At 42.2% G+C, this 21,292-nt stretch overlaps 1 long non-coding RNA gene across 1 annotated transcript in view; it reads left to right on the plus strand.

The window, feature by feature from the left end:
• The first annotated feature begins 6,017 nt into the window (after positions 1-6,017).
• LOC137302007 (uncharacterized) overlaps positions 6,018-21,292 on the plus strand; it is a 42,955-nt gene continuing 27,680 nt past the window's right edge. The window contains exon 1 of the long non-coding RNA XR_010958408.1: positions 6,018-6,080. This is a non-coding gene — a long non-coding RNA (uncharacterized lncRNA). The remainder of the gene's footprint in view (positions 6,081-21,292) is intronic.

Below are 21,292 nucleotides of genomic sequence, written 5' to 3' on the forward strand. Positions count from 1 at the left end.
TTTCTTTATTTTATCTAAATCCGTCATGATTTTAAACACTTCTATCAAATCTCCTATCAACCTTCTCATCTCTGAGAAGAACAACCCCAGCTTCTCCAGTCTATCTACGTAACTGAAGTCCCTCATTCCTGGAACCGTTCCAGTAAATCTTTTCTGTACCCTCTCTAAGGCCTTCGCATCCTTCCTAAAGTGTGGTACCCAGAATTGGACACAATACTCCAGTTGTGGCCGAACCAGTGTTTTATAAAGGTTCAACATAACTTCCTTGCTTTTGTACTCTATGCCTCTATTTATAAAGCCCAGAATTCAGTATGCTTTTTTAACTACTTCCTCAACCTATCCTGCCACCTTCAAAGATTTGTGCACATCTACCCCAGGTCTCTCTGTTCCTGCACCCCCTTTAGAATTGTACCATTTAGTTTATATTGCCTCTCCTCATTCTTCCTGCTAAAATGTATCACTTTGTAATTCTCTGCATTAAATCTCATCTGCTATGTGTCCGTCCATTCCACCAGCCTGTCTATATCCTCTTAAAATCTATTACTATCTTCCTCTCTGTTTACTACACTTCGAAGTTTTGTGTCATCTGCAAATTTTGAAATTGTGACCTGTACACCCCAGTCCAAATCATTAATATATATCAAAAAAAGCAGTGGTCCTTGCACCGACCCTGGGGAACACCACTGTATACCTTCCTCCAGTCCGAAAAACAATCGTTCACCACTACTCTCCGTTTCCTGTCACTTAGCCAATTTCGCCTCCATGCTGCCACGTCCCCTATTATTCCATGGGCTTCAATTTTGCTGACAAGCCTATTATGTGACACTTTGTCAAACGCCTTTTGAAAGTCAATATACACAACATCAATTGCATTGCCCTCATCAACCATCTCTGTTACCTTATCAAAAAACTCAATCAAGTTAATTAAACACGATTTGCCTTTAACAAATCCATGTTGGCTTTCCTTTATTAATCCACACTCGTCCAAGTGGCTATTAATTTTATCCTGGATTATCGTTTCTAAACGCTTCCCCGCCACCGAGGTTAAACTGACTGGCAGTGGTTGCTGGGTTTATCCTTACACCCTTTTTTGAACAAGGGTGTAATATTTGCAATTCTCCAGTCCTCTGGCACCAACCCTGCATCTAAGAAGGATTGGAAGGTTATGGTCAGCACCTCTGCAATTCCCACCCTTACTTCCCTCAGGGAAGCATAGGTTCACCTAGGATGCATCCCATCCGGACCGGGTGACTTATCTACTTTAAGCATAGCCAGCCTTTCTAGTAGCTCCTCTTTATCAATTTTCACCCCATCCAGTATCTAAACTACCTACCCTTTTACTGTTACTATTTGTGCCCCATACACCCAAGTCCAAGTCATTAATATATACCAAAAAAAGCAGTGGTACAATACCGACCCCTGGGGAACACCACTGTATACCTTCCTATGGGCCTATATTCTCTGGAGTTTAGAAGAATGAGAAATGATCTCATCGAAATGCATCAAATTCTTAGAGGGCTTGACAGGGTAGATGCTGAGAGGTTGTTTCCTCTGGCTGGAGAGTCTAGAACTAGGGGTCATAGTCTCAAGATAAGGGATCGGCCATTTAGGACCGAGATGAGGAAAACTTTCTTCACACAGAGGTTTGTGAATCTTTGGAATTCTTACCCTAGAAGGCAGTGGATGGTCAATTGTTGAGTATATTCAAGACTGAGAGCGATAGATTTTTGGTCACTAAGGGTATCAAGGGATAGGGGGATAGGGCAGGAAAGTGCAGCTGAGGTAGAAGATCAGCCATGATCGTATTAAATGGCGGAGCAGGCTTGAGGGGCCATATAGCCTATTCCTTGTATTTCTTATGTTCTTATGTAGACCAGTTGGTCCATCAAGCTTGTCCCACACATGATGGCCAGACCTTCATGGCTAAACACTTCTTCCCTCCCCCAACCTCCCACCTTCACATGCACCCCCCGCAGCCATGCAATCTCCTAGGAGAGGCATGAAACAGAAAAAACCCAGGACCAATAAGTGAAAAAATACCTTGTAAAATTCCTCTCTGACCTCCTCAGGCAATTAAAATCAGTCCAGGAGATCACATGGACCAAGTGTTTTCTATAAAGAGGCTTACCTTCTATATGATCTCTGCCCCAGTCAGGAACAGCCCCAGCCAGCTCCCTTTTAAAACTCAAACTAGGTGACATGTAATCCACTGCTTCCTGACTTTCTGGTGCATTCAGTCCGTTATTGTATGTAGAGTGAGTGGGAGAGTGTTACAAACAAGCTGTACCACAATTCGTGATTTTGGGTGACATCATCAACCATGAGGTTGAAGCTTAAACAGTTTTTACATTGCGGGTCAGGGGGGGGGGGGGGTCTTCCAGGGCAATTGGGGGGTGGCTGAGGCTGGGGAGGCCCAAGGGCCCCTTGCGGGGTCTGAAGGGAGCACTCCTGCTTCTCCTTGCCCACAAGAAGTTCTAACAGAAATAATTTTTGAAGACTTACCTTGGCCGCTTCATGGCCAGTTGGCGCCTCCCGTCCTGGTTCTGCTGTCGGGCTTCAAAAAGTGCGGAACTCCCCGACTTCCAGTCACTATTAAGTCATGGCACCGATCACGTCATAGGGCCGCGACTTTTGAATATTAAGTAGGCCCCTGCCAGCCTTTAGTGGGAGCCACGTTGATGGCCTGATTCACCGTCATAAAAATTACGGTGACCGGGAACGTGGGGCGGGTTGGAGCCCGGAGGTAGAATTTTCAAAATTTAACCCCTCCCATGCACCATTTTCGTTACGTGAGGGGGGTTAAAATCTGACCTCAAAGATACACATTCCAGTCTGGCTTTTAGCTGCAGATATATTGCACTACTGGTCTGAGACACACAGGATTGGATATCCCCTTCCTTGCAGCAGTATGGCAGTATGGGTGGGAGTCAAACATTTGCTGCTGCGACACCGCAACAGCCCAACCCACTCCTCTGAGTTGGGGGTCATTAAATATGCAGGATGGACCTGCTGCTGCAACACCAGAAGAGACTGCCGGGGGCAGAAGGCCCGAGAAGATAAGAGAGGAAATCTCATTTTTAGGCCTTGGCCAAGACAGAGGCTGAGAAAGGTAAGTCCATTAGACTAAAATAGAGGGAGAGGAGACCTCCATTAGATTCTTCCTCCATTTGAGTACATGAGTCCATTACTGCCACCACCTTCAGCCTACTGCGATCTTCCACCAGGCGATCCTGGGGAACAGCAGGAAGAGGGGTGGCAGCAAGAAAATCTATGGGAACCCAGGGTGCCCAGTGACAGTTCTGGCATGGGTCGGGGGAGGAAAATTGAGGATGGGATGGGGAGGCAGCGGTAGAACTCACTGATGCATCTTTCCACCATTTTTACTGTGATATTGCTCGATTTGGGCAGAGGATCAAGGAGCAAAATCCAACCCGTTAAGCGCAGAGTGTGATTTGCAGCCAACAAGATCTCGGTCACATTTCCTGACTCACATCGGCCCCAAAATTCCACAGGGGTTGTACTGGTCTCCCAGCGTAAACTCATCAAAACCCTCAAGGAAATGGAGAAGTTGAGGGAATTTCCATCCGCCCCTTACAAGGCAAATGACAGGTTAGGAGGCAGAACCAAAGGTGGAGACTCCCTAAGCCAGAGATCCTGCTACTGGGGCTCACTGGATGCAGTAGTGTCAGCCGATATGTTGTGAAAGACGAGGTGTACATGCCTCCACAAGGGCACATGTGAGCCTCATCGGTGGGGTCCAGGCCCATCAAGTGGCCTGCACCCTCAAAAAAGAACAAAAATACATTTATCCTGGAACGGCCCCATTGCTTGGGGACTGATTGAAGCATTGCCAGGGTTGGGGGGGAGGGGTGATAAACCCCCACCCCCCCCCCCCCACCACGGGTGGATACCCAGCTGAATTTCCACTGGTATGAGGAAGGCAGATGCCAAAGTTGCACCCCATGTGGCACTTCCACCCACCAGAGCCATGTGAATGAAGTGCCTTCCCATTGACCGTACAAACTCCGGAGGGAGTCAGGGCTGGAGGTTACCGTGGAATTTTGGGGCCGTTAACTTTAAGCTTATAATGTGCCTAAAAGTTCCAACAGGGTAACCTGAACACTGTTCAAACACAGCTTGAGAGCTCAACTACAATTATACTCCCCATGGTATGAAGCCCAAGCAGTGTCAGACAGCCTCCCGAGATGGGTCTCAGAATGCTTCAGTCTCGTGTCTGATCAGGTCATGAGTCCGGAGTTATGCAACCACTTTTATATCAACGCACAACAGACATTGCTGCACATACACCTGAAAGTGGTAAAATAGCTGAAACCTTCTTTTTATATTATGTGTACCTTAATGGTTTTTGTGGTGGTGCATGTCTTAATTGTGAGTCTTCTGCCTGTTGATTGTGTTGATATAGTCATTCCAAGTTTGGAGCTACTAAAACTATATATCTCCATTATGCGATTGTTCGAATGCACTTTACAACAATTATATGACCAAGGTACACATGATGATTGTTCCATGTGACAAAAAGAAGATATTGTTTTTGTAAATAATGCACCACATTTTACTGGGGCAGTTTATACATTATTTGGGGCCGTGGTACATAAACAATGTATGATGGGGCCATCATTCCTCAGCTGCTTTGGCGGACTCCCGCTTTAAATTCACTGGAAGTTCACCGGAATGGCTGCAAACTCTACCAGGACTCAGATACGCTGGGTCCTGGTCAAAGGCAATGTTTCCAGGATTACCCTGTGTGGACGAAGCCTCCATCTACCCCTACAAGTTCATCAATGAAAGGTGGTGGGGGTGGTGGCAGAGAGTCGTAGGTCGGGAATTCCCATGCCTCCGCCTTCAGTTGGGGCAGATCTCACCAGGCATTCCTCTGCGACAACCAGCAGAAGTGGAGCTCACCTGGGAGGGGGAGGGGGGGCGGTCCAGGCTGGGATTGAGTCCTGAACCACTGAAAATGAGGGAGGAATTTTTTTAAATTTTAGTTTTGCCAGCAGCCTCCTTACACTGGGGGCAGTCTCTTAACCTCTCCGGAGGGAGAACAGGCAACCCCCTCCTCACCCCACCTCACCGACCTGGCATGCTTCAGCCAATGTTTCTGGCTTTTTCAGTGGGAGGGAGGGTAGGGGGCATTGCAGATGTGCCTCCCACCCATCAAAGGCATGGTCCTCATGGCTCAACCCGTGACTCTGCAAACATTGGCAGGAGGTCACTGCGGAGATCGCATTACCAAGGTATTTCCAAGCCTGTATATTTAAATTCACTCAGAAGGATCTCTTGTCTATAATCTATATACAAATGACACAGTTTTGTTTCTGCAGTCAACTTTCTTTTTGTCAGGTTAATAGTTTTTGAGCATTTACTGTGTTTTTTTGCAGTTATAAAGCCATTGCATCTTTCATTATCAATTTCAACATAAAGGTTATTTAATTCCAGTGCAGCAATGTTTGAAGATAAAAATCCAATGTCGTATAACACAGGGCAGAGTATTGATCATCTTATGACTGTATTACCAATTTATTATTAACAGTAGTTTACAGGGTAAAATTACTTTCTTGTATCTATCATAAGTAAATCTTTTAAAATAACATTTATATTTGCAAACAAATTTTAATTGGAAGAATTCCAGTTAATTTCATGTTGTTAATTTGAAGAAATTATTGCATCACTGAATACATTGTGAATGGCAAAGCTGGGTTCATAATCACGTAACATCTGTCCAGACATATCACCAGTGTGACTGAAAACAATGCCTATATTTCCTTTAATTGTTAATTATTCTGGATTAAGTCATATTGTGCCAGTGTCAAAATGTTTGATCTGATTCATTTCCATAAAAGGTTCACATAGCACTGTGTTCACTAATTACTTGTCACTGAAATACAAGAGTGATTGGCTGATCTCACTAGTTAATGCTTCCTGCTTCCTGCCACATCACGGAACTCTCAGGATATGATAAACCCCTCACATCTGGTACATCATTTACAAGGCCTGCTGAGATTTCAGTTACCTTAAAGCTTAGTGTCTAACAATGCTTGACAGGCCCAACAGCTTGAGAGGTAAGAAAGCAACAGTACAAATTGTTTGAAACCGAACAGTCATTAACTGGGTGGTTATATAACTTATCTTAATCTACGAGAGGAACTGAAGTCTGAATTTACCCCCACCCCCGGCCTCAGCATTTGAGGATCATCTCTCACAGTAGTGCTGTTGAGATTTTCAGAAACTTAATCTATGCCAATTGGAAATAAACCCAAACTGAATCATCATGGAATCAATATCAGTGCTGTAATTGGGTGTTAAAGTGTTGGAGAATCCCTGGTACACTCACTTGGAACATTTATCTTGAACTTGTAGTTGTGTCCTTCATGCCCTCTTATATAAATTCTACCTCCTACTGCTGCTGCTACCTTTAACTGACACTCCAAATCATCTTTTAAAAGATCTATAGCCCAGCTGGAAGATTTTATTTTTAGTATTAAAACAGTTTGCACATCATTGAAAAGGCTATCGGGTACAATAAGAATAATGACTGATTGTCAAAACAATTAATGTCAGTAATGCTGTAATAAACCCCTCCCCCACCTGATAAACAAATAACTTCAAGTTCATTATTGGCTAAATGCACAAGTGCCTCAGGACTCACATCATAGTAGCATTGACAAGCCCCTCATGTATACTATGAGAGTTGATAGATTGCACATTCTGCTCTGAAATCATACTGCTACCATAGGATGTAGAGACATGAAGATCTAAAAGAGACTCGTGGGTTTACAAACATTCATGTAACCTTGAAGGCTGGGGTCTGTGCCCTGCCATGAGCAGCACTTAATAATAATTTTTTGAGGTATGATTAAGGTTGGAGTGAGTCACGTTTTAAGATATTTTCAGTTCAGACTGCCAGACAATACCTCAAGATATAAATGATTAACTTTAAGAATCACGGCACTCTGTTTTCTGAACGTTGGTATATTGACAATGCCAGACATAAAGTAACATAATTTGCATTAAAGCTTATGTTTATGACGACTTAACTGTGCCTGAACATCTATCCAATAGCGATCATAACATGATCAAGTTCAATGTAGTGTTTGAAAGGGAAAAAAGTGAATCAGCTGCGAAGATTCTAGACTTGGGTAAGGCCGACTTCAATGGGATGAGACAGAGACTGTCCACAGTAAACTGGGCAAATCTGTTAATGGGTAAAATGACTGATGATCAGTGGGAAATGTTTAAAGAAACATTTAACGAGATACAGAACCGGTTTATACCCCTGAGGGGCAAGAACTCTACTTGCCAAAAAGAAAACAGCCATGGACAACTAAAGAGGTAAGGGACAGTATAAAACATAAAGAAAGGGCATACAAAAAGGCAAAAAATGGCACAGATCCTGGTGAATGGGAAAGATACAAAGATCAACAAAGGGTCACAAAACAGATAGTAAGAGCTACAAAAAGAGAGTTTGAAAAGAAACTTGCAAGTATATCAAAATCAATACAAAGAACTTTTATAGTTATATTTGGAAAAAGAGGGTGGTCAGGAGCAGTGTTGGCCCCTTAAAAACTGAAAGTGGAGATATTGTCATTGACAATGGGGAAATGGCGGACATGTTGAATGATTACTTTGCATCAGTATTTACAGTAGAAAAAGAGGATAGCATGCCAGAAATCCCAAGAAAACTAATATTGAATCGGGGACAGGGACTCGATAAAATTAACATAAGTAAAGCAACAGTAATGAAGAAAATAATAGCACTAAAGAGTGACAAATCCCCAGGACCAGATGGTTTCTATCCCAGGGTTTTAAAGAAAGTAGGTGAGCACATTGCAGATGCCCAACCAAAATCTTTCATAGTTCTCCAGATTCAAGAACTGTCCCTCTAGATTGGAAAATTGCACATGTCACTCCGCTTTTTAAGAAAGGAAAGAGAGGGAAACCGGGAATTATAGACCAGTTAGCCTAACATCTGTTGTGGGGAAAATGCTGGAATCTATAATTAAGGATAGGGTGACTGAACACCTCGAGAATTTTCAGTTAATCAGAGAGAGCCAGCATGGATTTGTGAAAGGTAGGTCGTGCCTGACAAACCTGATTGAATTTTTTGAAGAGCTGACTAAAGTAGTGGACAGGGGAATGTCAATGGATGTTATTTATATGGACTTCCAGAAGGCATTTGATAAGGTCCCACATAAGAGACTGTTAGCTAAGATAGAAGCCCCCATGGAATCGAGGGAAAAGTACGGACTTGGTTAGGAAGTTGGCTGAGCGAAAGGCGACAGAGAGTAAGGATAATGGGTAAGTACTCACATTGGCAGGATGTGACTAGTGGAGTCCTGCAGGGATCCGTCTTGGGGCCTCAATTATTCACAATATTTATTAACGACATAGATGAAGGCATAGAAAGTCTCATATTTAAGTTTGCTGATGACACAAAGATTGGTGGCATTGTAAGCAGTGTAGATGGAAACATAAAATTACAAAGCGATATTGAAAGATTAGGTGAATGGGCAAAACTGTGGCAAATGGAATTCAATGTAGACAAATGTGAGGTCATCCACTTTGGATCAAAAAAGGATAGAACAGGGTGCTTTCTAAATGGTAAAAAGTTAAACAGTGGATGTCCAAAGGGATTTAGGGGTTCAAGTACATAGATCATTGAAGTGTCATGAACAGGTGCAGAAAATAATCAAGAAGGCTAATGGAATGCTGGCCTTTAATTCTGGAGTACAAGGGGGCAGAAGTTATGCTGCAGCTATACAAAACCCTGGTTAGATCGCACCTGGAGTACTGTGAGCAGTTCTGGGCACCGCACCTTCGGAAGGACATATTGGCCTTGGAGGGAGTGCAGCGTAGGTTTATTAGAACGATACCCAGACTACAAGGGTTAAGTTACGAGGAGAGATTACACAAATTGGGGTTGCATTCTCTAGAGTTTAGAAGGTTAAGGGGTGATCTGATCGAAGTTTATAAGATATTAAGGGGAACAGATAGGGTGGATAGAGAGAAACTGTTTCCGCTGGTTGGGAATTCTAGGGGTAGGGGGCACAGTCTAAAAATTAGAGCCAGACCTTTCAGGAGTGAGATTAGAAAACATTTCTACACACAAAGGGTGGTAGAAGTTTGGAACTCTCTTCTGCAAACGGCAATTGATACTAGCTCAATTGCTAAATTTAAATCTGAGATAGATAGCTTTTTGGCAACCAAAGGTATTAATGGATATGGGCCAAAGGCAGGTATATGGAGCCAGATCACAGATCAGCCATGATCTTATCAAATGGCAGAGCAGGCACGAGGGGCTGAATGGCCTACTCCTGTTCCTATGTTCCTATGTTAACACTATGGAAGGAAATTTTCTCTATGGACTAGATATAATGAAACTATAAATCCATTTATAAAGGATGGGTTTCGAATTTCACTTCTCTTAGTGCACAGAAGAAATTCCATCCTTTGGTTGCATTTTGTAATTATAGGTTTAACATAGTCATAAACACCATTAGTGAATGAAAAAGTACCAATGAAGTTACCGGTTACTGGTGGTGGAACCCATGAGCTTAAGGATGGCAATTTCTGGTATCTCAAAGTTCTTATGCCACACATGGCCCGGCTCGCTGTCCCAAACTTTTTTTCAACAAGAGCTTTCAATTCATAGTGCAATGCAAAAACAAACACTGATATTATCATTAAAAAAATCTACTCATGTGTCAGGAATAGCTTTGGTATGGCAATATTAATGTCATAGAACTGAAATAAGTAACATCAAAACAATTTTAAATGAGCAAACACCTTACTGTTTTCCCTTTCCCCATTCTCTTCTTCCTTATTATTTTTCTTGTAGAATTTTATAAAACAGGAGGCCATTCAGCCCATCAATCTTGTTCCAGCTTTCTTTCCTCTGCATCAGAAGGTTGTGGGTTCAAGCCCCACTCCAGAGACTTGAGCCCATTCTTCTGCTCTTTTGCCATATCCTTTTAAATCTTTATTTTTCAAACTTTTATTTACTTACCTTTTAAAAGCTGTTATTGATTCTGCTTCCACCACTGTTTCTGGTAGAGTATTCCATGTTCTAACAACCCTTTAACAACCAAAAAACACTCCTAATCTCTTCCTTTGTCCTTTTGGTGATCGTTTTAAAAGGTACTGACTCACTGATCAGTGGAAATAGTTTTTCCCTATTTGCTTTATCAAAACCTATCATAATTTTGCATACCTCTATCAAATCTTCTCTTAACCTTCTTTGTTCTATTGAAAGGAACCTGAGTTTCTCTGGTCTCTTCTCATAACGAAAACTTCTCTTCATTTCGTATCATCTTAGTGAATCTCTTTTGCGTTTTCTTTATGGCCATGAATTAGGGCACCCAGAAATGGACAGAATATTCTAACTGGGACCAAATCAATGATTAGTATATGTTTAGTATTACCTCTTTACCTTTATACACCATACCACATCTATAAAATTTAGGATCCTGTATGCCTTTTTACAGCTTTATCAATTTATCCTCCCACTTTCAAAGATTTGTCTATCTGAACCCTTAAGTTCATCTGCTCCTTTACTCATTTTAAAATGTTACCATTTAGTGTATGTATCCTCTCCGTATTGCTCCTCCCAAAATGTATCACCTAACATTTCTCCACAAATTTCATCAGCTATCTACCTGCCCAATCTATTAACCTAAGTCTTCCTGCTCACAGACTTCTTCACATTTAACGACACACTCTATTTTTGTGTTGGCAAATTTTGCTATTATTCCTCCTATATCCAAGTCCAGATAATTCATATATATTGAGAAAAGCAATGATCCCAATACTGATCCTTATTTACATCCCTCCAGTCCAGAAAATATCCATTAACTTGACTCTTTGCTTTCTGTCCTTAATCAACTTCTTATTCATGCTGCCACATTCCCTTTAATACTTTATACCTTAATTATATAAATAGGCTTCCTAAGAGGCACCTTAGCAAACACTTTGTGAAAATCAACATGTATGGTGAGCATTCCAGTTCCTTTATCAATGCACTTGTTATTTCCTCAAAAAAATCTAATAAGTTTATCAGATATAGCTAGCCTTTTGCAAATCCATGGTGGCTGTCATTAACTAATCCATGCCTTTCTAGGTGAGTATTGATCCTAACCCATATGATAGCTTCTACAAGCTTATCCATTACCAATGTTAAGCTGACTGATTTACAGTTACCTGATTCATCCCTTCCTCTCTTTTTACACTGGGGTGTTACATTCACAATCCTCCAGTTTTCTAGCAGAGTGTCCATATCCAAATATAGTTAAAAGGTTGTGGTCTGCTATGGTTTCTCTGACTTCCCTCAGTATTTTAGTATGCATGCCAATAGGGTCTAGTGCCCATACGAATTTGAGTTTCACCAATTTTTTTTTAAAATACTATTTTCTTATCTATAATTATCCTATCTAATTGCTCCACCTACTCCTCTTGTATCATTCCTACTACTAGACACTTCTGTGAAAATTGGAGCAATGTACTCATTCAGTACCTCTGCCATTCCTCCATAAGACTTCATTTCTTCTCTAATTGGCCCTATCGTTTCTTTGCCTACTTTTTTACTTTTTAGGTGTTCATAAACTCCTTTACTATTTATCTTTATGTTACCTATCAGTCTTTTTTATATCCTCTCTTAGATTTTCTAATCTTTTTCTGTGCTTCCCCTTTGTACTTTAGATATTCTGCTTGATTTTGTTTTGTATTATTGGATTTGTCTAAACTTGACATATGCCTCTTTTTAATATCTCATTTTAATTTCTCTACTCATCCAAGCAACTCCAGCTTATGCTGCACTATCTATTCCTTGGATGGTAAAATGTTTAGCCTCTACCCTCATCATTTCCTAATTGAAAGTTTATGCTCATGTTTATTGTTTATTGTGTCTGGGCTAGTTCTCTTCTTATCTCATTGAAACAGGTTTTTTATTCCTAGTCAAATACCTTTATCTTTAACTGCTCTCTCTCTTTCATTTATTATATCAAACCTAATTATGTTATAGTTTCTATTTTCTAGATGTTCCCCTATCCTTATATTGTCTACTTGTCCCACTTCACTTCCTAGAAGTAGATCCAGCATAGACTCCTTCCTTGTTGCAATAAAAGCAGACTGAACTAGAAAGTAGTCCTGGACACATTGTAAAAACCTCTCTCCTTCTTTGCCACATACATTACTCTTACCCCAATCTATCTTTGAATAATTAAAAACACCCATTATTATGGCCCTGCTAAGAACATAAGAACATAAGAAACAGGAGTATGATTAGGCCATACAGCCCTCGAGCCTGCTCCGCCATTCAATAAGATCACAGCTGATCTTTGACCCCAATTCCACTTTCCTGCCTGATCCCCATATCCTTTGATTCCCCTAGAGTCCAAAAATCTATCTATTTCAGCCTTGAATATATTCAACGACTCAGCATCCACAGCCCTTAGGGGTAGAGAATTCCAAGGATTCACAACCCTCTGAGTGAAGAAATTCCTCCTCATCTCAGTCTTAAATGGCCGATCCCTTTTCCTGAGACTATACCCCCTAGTTCTAGACTCTCCAGCCAGGGGAAACAACCTCTCAGCATCTACCCTGTCAAGCCCCCTCAGAATCTTATATTTTTCAATGAGATGCTGTACCTGCCTTTTCTCTAGTTGTTCTACGTATCCCTGTGTCTATTTCCTTTCCACTCTTCAATTGTCCATAATATACCCCCAATCGAGAACCACATCAAAAAGATTCAGCTTTTGCACCATCCCTATGTCCTATTGCTGTAATGGGACTTTTGATGAACACTGTTATCCCTCCTCCTTTTTTCCTATTCTATTCCTCCTGAATATTTTGCAACTAGAAATGGTTAGCTCCGATTCCTGCTCTAGTCTAAGCCATATCTTCGTTAATGTTAGTGTATCAAACCTCCTCTAACAATTTGTGCCTCAAACTCACCACTTTATTCACAATCCTTTATCTTATTCATGTGCATACAACTCAAGCTGGCTCTATTTGTTTAGCAGTCATACTTGATTTAACCTCGCCCCCTAAAGATCTGTTCATAGTATCATAACATCATCATAGTTACAGCACAGGAGGAGGCCATTCGGCCCATTGTGCCTGTGCCGGCTCTTTGACTGAGCTATCCATTTAATCTCATTCCACTGCTCTTTCCCCATAGCACTGTAATTTTTTTCCTTTCAAGTATTTATCCAATGCCCTTTTGAAAGTTACTATTGAATCTGTTTCCACCACCCTTTGAGGCAGTGCATTCCAGATCATTACATCTCGCAGCGTACAAAAATGTTTCCTCATGTCGCCTCTGGCTCTTTTGCCGATCACCTTAAACCTGTGTCCTCTGGTTACTGACCCTTCTGCCACTGGAAACAATTTGCTCTGTCAAAACTGTTCATGATTTTGAACACCTCTATCAAATCTCTCCTTAACCTTTTCTGTTCTAAGGAGAATAACCCCAGTTTCTCCAGTTCCTGCACATAACTGAAGTCTCTCATCCCTGGCACCATTCTAGTAAATCTCTTCTGTGCCCTCTCTAAGGTCTTGACATCCTTCCTAAAGTGTGGTGCCCAGAATTGAACACAATACTCCAGCTGAGGCTTAACCAGTGTGTCATTTGTCTGCCCATTTCACCAGTCTATCTTAAGGTTTAGCATAACTTCCTTGCTTTTGTACTCTAGGCCTCTATTAATAAAGCCCAGGATCCCATAAGCTTTATAACAGTCTTCTCAACTTGTCCTGCCACCTTCAAAGATTTGTGTATGTGCACCCCAGGTCTCTCTTATCATGCACCCCCTTTAAAACTGTACCATTTAGTTTATATTGCCTCACCCCGTTCTTCCTACCAAAATGCATCACTTCACACTTCTCTGCATTAAATTTTATCTGCCATGTATCTGCCCATTTCACCAGTCGGTCTATGTTCTCCTGAAGTCTGTTACTATCCTCCACATTGTTTACTACATTTCTGAGTTTCGTGTCATCTGCAAACTTTGAAATTACACCCTTTATTCCCAAGTCCAGGTCATTAATATATATCAAAAAGAGCAATGGTCCTAATACTGACCCCTGGGGAGCACCACTGTATCAAATGACAGTTCAGCACTACCCTTTGCTTTCTGTCCCTTATCCATTTTTGTATCCACGCAGCCACTATCCCTTTAATCCCATGGGATTTAATTTTGCTCACAAGTCTACTATGTGGTACTTTATCAAATGCCTTTTGAAAGTCCATATACACATCAACTGCACTACCCTCATCAACCCTCTCCGTTACTTCATCAAAGAACTCAATCAAGTAAGTCAAATACGATTTTCCTTTAACAAATCAGAGCCGACTTTCATTTATTAGCCCATATTTTTCCAAGTGCCAGTTTATTTTGTCCCTGATTATTGTGTCTAAAAGTTTCCCCACCATCAACTTTAGGCTGACTGGCCTGTAATTGCTGAGTTCATCCCTCTCTCCTTTTTTGAACAGGGGTGTGACATTTGCAATCCTCCAGTCTTCCGGCCTCATCCCCATATCTAAGGAAGATTGGAAGATTGTGGCCAGAGCCTCCACAGTTTCCACCCTTACTTCCCTCAGTCACCTAGGAGGCATCCCATCTGGACCAGGTGACTTTTCTACTTTGAGTACTGCCAACCTTTTAAGTACCTTCTCTTTATCTATTTTTATCCTATCCAATATCGTTACTATCTCTTCCTTCACTGCTACAATGGTAGCATCCTCTTCTCTAGTGAAGACAAATGCAAAGTATCCACTAAGTGCCCCAGCCATGCCATCTGCCTCCACAAGAAGACCCCTTTTTTGTCCTTAATAGATCCCTTGCTTCCTTTGACTACCCTTTTACTATTTATACATTTATAAAAGACTTCTGGGTTTCGTTTTATGTTAGCCGCTAATCTATTCTCATACTCTCTCTTTGCCCCTCTTATTCAACTTTTTTAGATCTCCTCTGTACTTTCTGTATTCAGCCTGGTTCTCTACTGTATTATGAACAATACATAGAATCATAGAATGGTTACAGCACAGAAGGAAGCCATTCGGCCCATCATGCCCATGCTGGCTCTCTGCAATAGCAATCCAGCTAGTACAACTCCCCCACCCTTTCCCCGTAGCCCTGCAAATTTTTTCCATTCAGGTACTTATCCAATTCCATTTTGAAAGCCACCTCCACCACCCTTTCAGGCAGTGCAATCCAGATCATAATCACTCGCTGCGTAATAAAGTTTTTCCTCATGTCGCCTTTGGTTCTTTTGCCAACCACCTTAAATCTGTGTTCTTTGTTTCTCGACCCTTCTGCCAATGGGAACAGTTTCCCTCTATTTACTCTGTCTCGACCCCTCATGATTTTAAACACCTCTATCAATTCTTCTCTTAACCTTCTCTGCTCTAAGGAGAACAACCCCAGCTTCTCCAGTCTATCCTTGTAACTGAAGTCCCCTTTTCCCTGGAACCGTTCTAGTAAATCTCTTCTACACCCTCTCTAAGGCCTTCACATCTAAAGTGCGGTGCCCAGAATTGGACACAGTACTCTAGTTGTGGCCGAACCAGTGTTTTATAAAGGTTCATCATAACCTCCTTGCTTTTATACTCTATGCCTCTATTTATAAACCCCAGGATCCCGTATGCTTTTTTAACCGCTTTCTCAACCTGCCCTGTCACCTTCAATGATTTGTGCATAGATACCCACAGGTCTCTCGGTTCCTGCACCCCTTCCTGCCTCTCCTCGTTCTTCCTGCCAAAATGTATCACTTCGCACTTCTCAGCCTTAAATTTCATCTGCCACGTGTCCGCCCATTCCACCAGCTTCTCTATGTCCTCTTGATGTCTATCACTATCCTCCTCACTGTTCACTACACTTCCAAGTTTTGTGTCATCTGCAAATTTTGAAATTGTGCCCTGTACACCCAAGTCCAAGTCATTACATTAATATATATCAAGAAAAGCAGTGGTCCTAGTATCGAACCCCATGGGAACACCACTGTATACCTTCCTCCGATAAGCAACCATTCACCACTACTCTCTGTTTCCTGTCACTTACCCAATTTCTTATCCATGCTGCTACTGCCCCTTTTATTCCATGGGTTTCAACTTTGCTGACAGGCCTATTATGTGGCACTTTATCAAAGGCCTTTTGGAAGTCCATATACACTACACCAACTGTATTGCCCTCATCGACCCTTTATGTTACCTCATCAAAAAACTCAATCAAGTTAGTTAAACACGATTTGCCTTTAACAAGTCCATTCTGGCTTTCCTTAATTAATCCATGCTTGTCCAAGTGACTGTTAATTTTGTACCGGATTATCGTTTCTAAAAGCTTCCCCCCCACCGAGGTTAAATTGCCTGGCCTGTAGTTGCCGGGTTTATCCTTATAACCTTTTTTGAACAAGGGTGTAACATTTGCAATTCTCCAGTTCTCTGGCACCACCACCGTATCTAAAGATGATTGGAAGTTTATGGCCAGAATCTCCGCAATTTCTACCCTTACTTCCCTCAGCAACCTCGGATGCGTCCCATCCAGACCTGGTGACTTAGCTACTTCAAGTACAGCCAGCTTTTCTAGTACCTCTTCTTTATCAATTTTTAGCCCATCCAATATCTCAACTACCACCTCTTTTACAGTGACTTTGGCAGCATCTTCTTCCTTGGTAAAGACTGATGCAAAGTATTCATTTAGTAACTCAGTCATGTCCTCTGGCTCCATGAGTTGGCCTCCCTTTTGGTCCCTAATCAGCCCCACCCCTCCTCTTACTACCCGTTTACTATTTATATGCTTATAGAATATTTTTGGATTTCCTTTTATGTTAGTTGCCAGTCTATTTTCATACTCACTCTTTGCCCCTCATTTCCTTTTTCACTTCCCCTCTGAACTTTCTATATTCAGCCTGGTTCTCTCTTGTATTATCAACCTGACATCTGCTTCGTTTTAATCTCTATCTCTTTCATCATCCAGGGAGCTCTGGCTTTGGTTGCCCTACCTTTCCCCCTCGTGGGAATGTACGTAGACTGTACCCATACCATCTCCTCTTTAAAGGCTGCCCATTGTTCGATTACAGTTTTGCCTGCCAATCTTCGATTCCAATTTACCTGGGCCAGAATCATTCTCAACCCACTGAAATTGGCCCTCTTCCAATTAAGTATTTTTACTCCAGATTGTTCCTTGTCCTTTTCCATAACTGATCAAACCTTATGATACTACGATCACTGTTCCCTAACTGCTCCCCCTCTGACACTTGCTTCACTTGACCGACCTCATTCCCCAGAACCAAATCCAGCAATGCCTCCTTCCTCCTTGGGCTGGAAACGTACAGAGGAAGTTCTACTGAACACACTTCAGAAATTCTTCCCCCTCTCTGCCCTTTACACTATTACTATCCCAGTCTATAGTAGGATAATTGTAGAAGTCCCCCATTATCACTACTCAATGCTTCTTGCACCTCTCTAATTTCCCTGCAAATGTGTTCTTCTATATCCTTCCCACCAGTTGGTGGCCTATAGAATACACCCAGTAGTTTAATGGCACCTCTACTGTAACTCTAACCAAATGGATTCTGTCCTTGACCCCTCCAGGACATCCTCTATCTCCAGCACTACAATATTCTCCTTAATCAATAATGCCAGCCCCCTCCTTTCTTTCCTTTCCTATCTTTCCTGAACACATCGTATTCAGGAATATTTAGTACCCAATCCTGCCCTTTATTGAGCCAGGTCTCCATTATCGCCATGACATCATATTCGCATGTGGCTATTTGCGTCTGCAGCTGACCAACCTTATTTACCATGCTTCGTGCGTTTACACACATGCACCGTAAACATGTCTTAGACGTTTTTGTATCTTCTCGTAGTCTGATCCCACCTAATACTGTATACTATATGGTATATATTAATGATTTAGACCAAAAAGGTAATGTATGTGTGGGGGCGGAAGATGTGGGTATGGTTCTTAATGAATACTTGACAAAAGAGGGGGACGATGCAGAGATTGTAGTTAAGGAGGAGGAGTGTGAAATATTGGATGGGATAAACTGAGTGAGAGAGGAAGTATTAAGGGGTTTAGCATCTTTGAAAGTAGATAAATTGCCAGGCCCGGATGAAATGTATCCCGGGCTGTAAAGAGAAGCAAGGGAGGAAATAACGGAGGCTGTGAGCATCATTTTCTGATCCTCCCTGGCTACAAGTGTGGTTCCGGAGGATTGAAGGACTGCTAACATTGTACCATTGTTTAAAAAGGAAGAAGAGGATAGACCTATTAATTATAGGCCAGTCATTCTAGCCTCAGTGGGAATCAGTTCTGAGGGATGGTGTAAACCGTCATTTAGAAAGGCACAGATTAATCAAGGACAGTCAACATGGATTTGTTACGGGAGGTTGTGTCTGACTAACTTGTTTGAATTTTTTGAGTAGGTAACAAGGTGGGGGGGTTGATGAGGGTAGTGTATTTGGTGTAGTCTACATGGATTTTAGCAAGGCTTTTGACAAGGTTCCACATGACAGACTGGTCAAAAAAGTAAAAGTCCATGGGATCCAAGGGAAAGTGGCAAATTGGATTCAAAATTGGCTCAGTGGCAGGAAGCAAAGGGTAATGGTCGACAGGTGTTTTTGTGACTGGAAGGCTGTTTCCAGTGGTGTTCCGCAGGGCTCAATACTAGGTCCCTTGCTTTTTGTGGTATATATTAATGATTTAGACTTAAATGTAGGGGGCATTATTACAAAGTTTTCAAATGATATAAAAATTAGCCGTGGTTGATAGTGAGGAGGAAAGCTGTAGACTGCAGGAAGATATCAATGGACTGGTCGGATAGGCAGAAAAGTGGCAAATAAAATTCAATCCTGAGAAGTGTGAGGTAATGAATTTGGGGAGGTCAGACTAGGCAAGGGAATACACAATAAATGGGAGTATACTGAGAGGTGTAGAGGAAGTGATGGACCTTGGAGTGCATGTCCACAGATCCCTGAAGGTAGCAGGATGGGTAGACAAGGTATACAGGATACTTTCCTTTATTAGCTGAGGCATAGAATAAAAGAACAGGGAGGTTATGCTAGAACTGTATAAAACACTAGTTAGGCCACAGCTTGAGTACTGCGTACAGTTCTGGTCACCACATTACAGGAAAGATGTGATTGCACTAGAGAGGGTACAGAGGAGATTTACAAGGATGTTGCCAGGACTGGGGAATTTTAGCCATGAGGATAGATTGGATAGACTGGGGGGGAGGGGGGGTTTGAAACAGAGGAGGCTGAGGGGTGATTTAATTGATGTGTATAAAATTATAAGGGGCCTAGATAGAGTGAACAGGAAGGATCTATTTCCCTTAGCAGAGAGGTCAATAATTAGGGGGCATAGATTTAAAGTAATTGGTAGAAGGATTAGAGGGGAGCTGAGGAAAGTTTTTTTCCCCCAGATAGTGGTGGGGGTCTGGAACTCGTTACCTGAAAGGGTGGTAGAGACAGAAACCCTCATTGCATTTATAAGGTACTTGGATATGCACTTGAAGTGCCATAACCTAAAAGGCTATGGACCAAGTGCTGGAAAGTGGGATTAGGCTGGTTAAGCTCTATTTCGACTGGCACAGACATGATGGACCGAATGGCCTCCTACTGTACCATAAGTTTTCTATGTTTCTCTATTTCTATTTCTTACTCTTGTGCTATCTGTCTCTCTCGATCCTTTGTGCACCTTGTTTCTCCTTTCCAATGCTACATCCTGGTGCCCACCCCCCTGCCAAATTAGTTTAAACCCTCCCCCACAGCATTACTGAACCTCCCCGCGAGGACATTGGTCCAAGCTCTGTTGAGGTCCAACCCATCCGGCCTGCACAGGTCCCACCTCCCCCAGAACCAATCCCAATACCCCAGGAATCTAAAGCCCTCCCTCCTGCACTATTTCTCCAGCCACACATTCATCTACTCTATCCTCCTATTTCTATGCTCACTAACGCGTGGCACCAGGAGTAATCCGGAGATTCCTACCTTTGATGTCCTGCTTATTAATCTCTTTCCCCCTAAAAGCTGCCTGCAGGACCTTATCCATCTTTCTACCTATGTCATTGGTACCAGTATGGGCCACGACCTCTGGCTGTTCACCCTCAGGACATCAAAGGTAGGAATCTCCGGATTACTCCTGGTGCCACGCGTTAGTGAGCATAGAAATAGGAGGATAGAGTAGATGAATGTGTGGCTGGAGAAATAGTGCAGAATATTTTGCAGCCGTTCAGGGACATCCTTGACCCTGGCACCAGCGGGGCAACATAACATCTTGGAATCATGTCTGTGGCTGCAGAAACACCTGCCTGTTCCCCTAACTATTGAATCCCCTATCACTATTGCTTTCCCGATCTTCCTCTTTCCCCCCCACCGCCTGTACAGCCTCCTTTTTCTGTTTCATTTTAATCTCTATATCTTTGGTCATCCAGGGAGCGTTTAGCTTTGAATGCCCTTCCTTTCCCCCTCGCAGGGATGTGTCTACTCTGTACCCGAACCATCTCCTCCTTGAAGGCCACCCATTGTTCAATTACTGTTTTGCCTACTAATTTTTGATTCCAATCCACCTGGGCAAGATCCCCTTTTAACTCACTGAAATTTGCCCTCCTCCTGTTAAGCATTTTCACATTTGATTGTTCCTTGTCCTTTTTCATAACTACTCTAAACCTAATGATATTATGATAACTGTTTCCCAAATGTTCCCCCACTGAAACATGCTCCACCTGCCCCACTTCATTCCGCAGAACTAGATCTAGCACGGTTTCCTACCTGGTTGGGCTGGAAACACGCTGTTCCTGAAAGTTCTCTTGAACACATTTCAGGAATTCCTCTCCTTCTTTACCTTTACACTGTTATTGTCCCAGTCTATATTGGGATAATTGAAGTCCCCCATTAACACTCATCTATAGTTCTTGCATCTTGCTCCTCTATCTCCTTCCACTATTTGGTGGCCTATAGTATACACCCAATAGCGTAACAGCTCCTCTATTGTTCCTTAATTCTGAATTATAACTTTCCTTTTTCTTTCTCTTTTATCTTTCCTATACTTCTTGTCACCCTTTGCTTTCCTTTCTGCTTCTGCATCTTGTTTTCCCATCCCTCCGCCATATTAGCTTAAAACCTCTGTCAGAACTCTCTCAGGGAGGGCATCGTTGAACCCATGCCCCTGGGAGCTGGAATTCCCTGTTACCCCTGCAATTCTGTACTTTGCTTCCCCTAGTTTGCCACTTGCTACACATTACCATGGTTTTCCACATGGCTGCCTTCTTTTGAGTTCTG

The sequence above is a fragment of the Heptranchias perlo genome, chromosome 1 (assembly GCF_035084215.1).
Source record: "Heptranchias perlo isolate sHepPer1 chromosome 1, sHepPer1.hap1, whole genome shotgun sequence".
Lineage (NCBI taxonomy): Eukaryota > Metazoa > Chordata > Chondrichthyes > Hexanchiformes > Hexanchidae > Heptranchias > Heptranchias perlo.